The sequence below is a fragment of the Triticum urartu genome, chromosome 1A, assembly GCF_056163025.1.
Source record: "Triticum urartu cultivar PI428250 chromosome 1A, HENAU_Tu73, whole genome shotgun sequence".
NCBI lineage: Eukaryota > Viridiplantae > Streptophyta > Magnoliopsida > Poales > Poaceae > Triticum > Triticum urartu.
Window position 1 is genome coordinate 480,389,240 of NC_141873.1, and position 5,821 is coordinate 480,395,060.

Sequence of the window (5,821 nt, forward strand, 5' to 3'; positions counted from 1 at the left end):
TGAAGGATTCTGTCAACGACCGCATCATCCGGGAGATTAACTCCCAGCCGAGACAAGTGGTTGTGCAACCCAGACATTTTGAGTGTGTGCTCGCTGATGGAACTATTCTCCTCCATCTTACAACTATAGAACTTGTTGGAGACTTCATATCTCTCGACCCGGGCATGAGCTTGGAAAACCATTTTAGCTCTTGGAACATCTCATATGCTCCGTGTTGCTCAAAACGCTTTTGGAGCCCCGGTTCTAAGCTGTAAAGCATGCCGCACTGAACCAGGGAGTAATCATCATTACGCGTCTGCCAAGCGTTCATAACGTCTTGTTCTGCTGGGAAAACAGGTGCTTCACCTAGCGGTGCATCAAGGACATATACTTTCCTGGTAGCTATGAGGATAATCCTCAGGTTACGGACCCAGTCAGTGTAGTTGCTGCCATCGTCTTTCAGCTTGGTTTTCTCTAGGAACGCGTTGAAGTTGAGGGCAACATTAGCGTGGACCATTTGATCTACAAGACATATTACAAAGATTTTTAGACTATGTTCATGATAATTAAGTTCATCTAATCAAATTATTTAATGAACTCCCACTCAGATAGACATCCCTCTAGTCATCTAAGTGATACATGATCCGAGTCAACTAGGTTGTGTCCGATCATCACGTGAGACGGACTAGTCATCATCGGTGAACATTTTCATGTTGATCGTATCTTCTATACGACTCATGTTCGACCTTTCGGTCTTCCGTGTTCCGAGGCCATGTCTGTACATGCTAGGCTCGTCAAGTCAACCTAAGTGTATTGCGTGTGTAAATCTGGCTTACACCCGTTGTATGCAAACGTTAGAACCTATCACACCCGATCATCACGTGGTACTTCAGAACAACAGACCTTAGCAATGGTGCACAGTTAGGGGGAACACTTTCTTGAAATTATTGCGAGGGATCATCTTATTTATGCTACCGTCGTTCTAAGCAAATAAGATGTAAAACATGATAAACATCACATGCAATCAAATAGTGACATGATATGGCCAATATCATTTTGCTCCTTTTGATCTCCATCTTCGGGGCGCCATAATCATCATTGTCACCGGCATGACACCATGACCTCCATCATCATGATCTCCATCATCGTGTCTTCATGAAGTTGTCTCTTCAACTATTACTTCTACTACTATGGCTAACGGTTAGCAATAAAGTAAAGTAATTACATGACATTTATGTTGACACATAGGTCATAAATAAATTAAGACAACTCCTATGGCTCCTGCCGGTTGTCATACTCATCGACATGCAAGTCATGATTCGTATTACAAGAACATGATCAATCTCATACATCACATATATCATTCATCACATCCTTTTGGCCATATCACATCACACAGCATATGCTGCAAAAACAAGTTAGATGTCCTCTAATTGTTGTTGCAAGTTTTTACGTGGCTGCTATAGGTTTCTAGCAAGAACGTTTCTTACCTACGCCAAAACCACAACGTGATATGCCAATTTCTATTTACCCTTCATAAGGACCCTTTTCATCGAATCCGATCCGACTAAACTGGGAGAGACAGACACCCGCTAGCCACCTTATGCAACTAGTGCATGTCAGTCGGTGGAACCAGTCTCACATAAGCGTTCGTGTAAGGTCAGTCCGGGCCGCTTCATCCCACGATGCCGCCGAATCAAGATAGGACTTGTAACGGCGAGTAAATTGACAAAATCAACGCCCACGGCAACTTGTGTTCTACTCGTGCATAGAAACTACGCATAGACCTAGCTCATGATGCCACTGTTGGGTTTTGTAGCAGAGATTTAAAAATTTCTACGCATCACCAAGATCAATATATGGAGTCATCTATCAACGAGAGGGAGAGGAGTGCATCTACATACCCTTGTAGATCGCAAGTGGAAGCGTTCAAGAGAACGGGGTTGATGGAGTCATACTCGTCGTGATCCAAATCACCGATGATCCTAGCGCCGAACGGACGGCACCTCCATGTTCAACACACGTATGGAGCGGAGAAGTCTCCCGCGCCTTGATCCAGCAAGGAGGAGGGAGAGGTTGAGGAAGAGAGCTCCAACAGCAGCACGACGGCGTGGTGGTGGTGGAGCAGCAGTACTCCGGCAAGGCTTCGCCAAGCTCTTAACGAAGGAGGAGAGGTGTTGGGGAGGGGAGGGGTTGCGCCTTTGATGTCGTCTGCAGCCCTCCCCTTGCCCCTCTATTTATAGGGGAAGGGGGAAGGGGGCCGGCCCCATCTATATGAGATCTAGAGAGGGGGGGCGGCGGCCAAGGGGAGGGGCTTGCCCCCCCAAGCAAGAGGGCGCCCCCTCTAGGGTTCCCCCCAACCCTAGGCGCATGGGCCCAAGGGGGGATGCGCCCAGCCCTCCAAGGGATGGTTCCCTTTCCTCTACGGCCCATGAGGCCCTCCGAGAGAGGTGGCCCCTCCTGGTGGACCCCCGGAACCCCTCCGGTGGCCCCGATACAATACCGATATGCCCCCGAACTTTTCCGGTGACCGTATGACAACTTCCCACATATAAATCTTCACCTCCGGACCATTCCGGAACTGCTCGTGACGTCCGCGATCTCATCCAGGACTCCGAATAACATTCGGTAATCACATACAAGTCTTCCTAATAACCCTAGCATCATCGAACCTTAAGTGCGTAGACCCTACGGGTTCGGGAACCATGCAGACATGACCGAGACAACTCTCCGGCCAATAACCAATAGCGGGATCTGGATACCCATGTTGGCTCCCACATGTTCCACGATGATCTCATCGGATGAACCATGATGTCGAGGATTCAAGCAATCCCGTATACAATTCCCTTTGTCAATCGGTACATTACTTGCCCGAGATTCGATCGTCGGTATCCCAATACCTCCTTCAATCTCGTTACCGGCAAGTCACTTTACTCGTTATCCCGTGACCAACCCTTAGTCACATTGAGCTCATTACGATGATGTCTTACCGAGTGGGCCCAGAGATACCTCTCCGTCATACGGAGTGACAAATCCCAGTCTCGATTCGTGCCAACCCAACAGACACTTTCGGAGATACCCGTAGTGCACCTTTATAGTCACCCAGTTACGTTGTGACATTTGGCACACCCAAAGTATTCCTACAGTATCCGAGAGTTGCACAATCTCATGGTCTAAGGAAAAGATACTTGACATTAGAAAAGCTTTAGCAGACGAACTACACGATCTTGTGCTATGCTTCGGATTGGGTCTTGTCCATCACATCATTCTCCTAATGATGTGATCCCGTTATCAATGACATCCAATGTCCATGGTTAGGAAACCGTAACCATCTATTGATCAACGAGCTAGTCAACTAGAGGCTCACTAGGGACATGTTGTGGTCTATGTATTACAATTATAGCATGAACAATAGACAATTATCATGAACAAGGAAATATAATAATAACCATTTTATTATTGCCTCTAGGGCATATTTCCAACACAGAAGTTGTTTACAAGCTTTGTGACACTCCGGGCGGTTATGAAAAATAAAGGAGGCAATGAGTATACACTCCCGCATTTGCATAAAGATCGCCATCAAAATGAAGGAAGGCCAGCGATCTTTCTATCTTGCGATGCTCGGCTAGTTGCTGAGACCAAGGCCCTTATAGAGGAAGGAGTGAGAGAGGAGTGAGGGAAGGAGAGATTGAGAGGAGTGAGGGAAGGAGAGAGAGAGAGGAGTTTTATAGTGTGTATTGTTATATTCAGATAATAGGAGAAATGTGGAGTATTATGCATGTCTTGTCTTGTTTATATAAATTTGTTGGAATTTATTGGAATTTTTATTAGAATTTGGAGTATTGGATATTGATGATTATCTACTCATGGACAGTGCTACTCCATGGAACTTACTCATGTAAACAGAGCATCCAGGAGCAGTAGGATTGCACACAGTAATTAGCCTAGTACTCCAGGAGTAATTGTACTCATCCAGGAGCAAACAGAACATCCACCATATAGGGCCATCATAGCAGTACACACAAGCCATAAATTGAATGCTAAATTGACAAGTTCCATGTTCTTGGGTGCTTGACCCAGCCAGCCATCCTACTGAAATGAAAAAGGCAGAGCCATGCTCCATTTTCCTAACGAATGGCCTATTAACTCCCATTTCAAGTGAACTACCTTTGCTCCCAGTTGACCCACATTCCCCCTATATTATCCCCCATGTAATATTTCTTCCTTGTGAAAATGGATGGAGCCAAAATCTACTGAAAACTGGCAGGTCAGTTTGAGGTTTTGAAACTGAATGTAGCTAATTTCTTCAGTTTCAGTTTTAGCAGTACTTATAGCAGTACTCAACAGAAGCAGTGATATGTCTCCAACGTATCTATAATTTTTTATTGTTCCATGCTATTATGTTATCAATCTTGGATGTTTTATATGCATTTATATCCTATTTTATATGATTTGTGGGACTAACCTATTAACCTAGAGCCCAGTGCCAGTTTCTGTTTTTTCCTTGTTTTTGAGTTTTACAAAAAAGGAATACCAAACGGAGTCCAATTGACGTGCCAATTTTTGATGATTTTTATGGACCAAAAGAAGCCCCGGAGTAAAAGAGTTGGGCCAGAAGAGTCCCGAGCCATCCACGAGGGTGGAGGGCGCGTCCCCCTATCTCGTGGACGACTCGGAGACCCCCCCCTGATGTGAGACCGACGCCAAAAATTCCTATAAATACAGAAACCTCCAGAAAATAACCTAGATCAGGAGTTCCGCCGCCGCAAGCCTTTGTAGCCACCAAAAACCAATCGGGACCCTATTTCGGCACCCTGCCGGAGGGGGGAATCATCACCGGTGGCCATCTTCATCATCCCAGCACTCTCCATGACGAGGAGGGAGTAGTTCACCATCGGGGCTGAGAGTATGTACCAGTAGCTATGTGTTTGATCTCTCTCTCTCTCTCGTGTTATTGATTTGGCACGATCTTGATGTATCACGAGCTTTGCTATTATAGTTGGATCTTATGATGTTTCTCCCCCTCTATCTCCTTGTGATGAATTGAGTTTTCCCTTTGAAGTTATCTTATCAGATTGAGTCTTTAAGGATTTGAGAACACTTGATGTATGTCTTGCATGTGCTTATTGATACGTCTCCAACGTATCTATAATTTTTGATTGTTCCATGCTATTATATTATCTGTTTTGGATGTTTAATGGGCTTTAATATACCTTTTTATATTATTTTTGGGACTAACCTACTAACCGAAGGCCCAGTGCAAATTGCTGTTTTTTGCCTATTTCAGTGTTTCGTAGAAAAGGAATATCAAACGGAATCCAAACGGAATGAATCCTTCGGGAGAGTTATTTTTGGAACAAACGTGATCCAGGAGACTTGGAGTGGACGTCAAGAAAGAAGTGAGGAGGCCACGAGGCAGGAGAGCGTGCCCAGGGGGTAGGCGCGCCCCCACCCTCGTGGGCCCCTTGCAGCTCCACCGATGTACTTCTTCCTCCTATATATACCCATATACCACGAAAACATCCAGGAGCACCATGAAACCCTATTTCCACTGCCGCAACCTTCTGTACCCGTCAGATCCCATCTTGGGGCCTTTTCTGGCGCTCCGCCGGAGGGGGGATCGATCACGGAGGGCTTCTACATCAACGCCATAGCCTCTCCGATGATGTGTGAGTAGTTTACCACAGACCTTCGGGTCCATAGTTATTATCTAGATGGCTTCTTCTCTCTCTTTGGATCTCAATAAAAAGTTCTCCTCGATTCTCTTGGAGATCTATTCGATGTAATTCTTTTTGCAGTGTGTTTGTCGAGACCGATGAATTGTGGGTTTATGATCAAGATT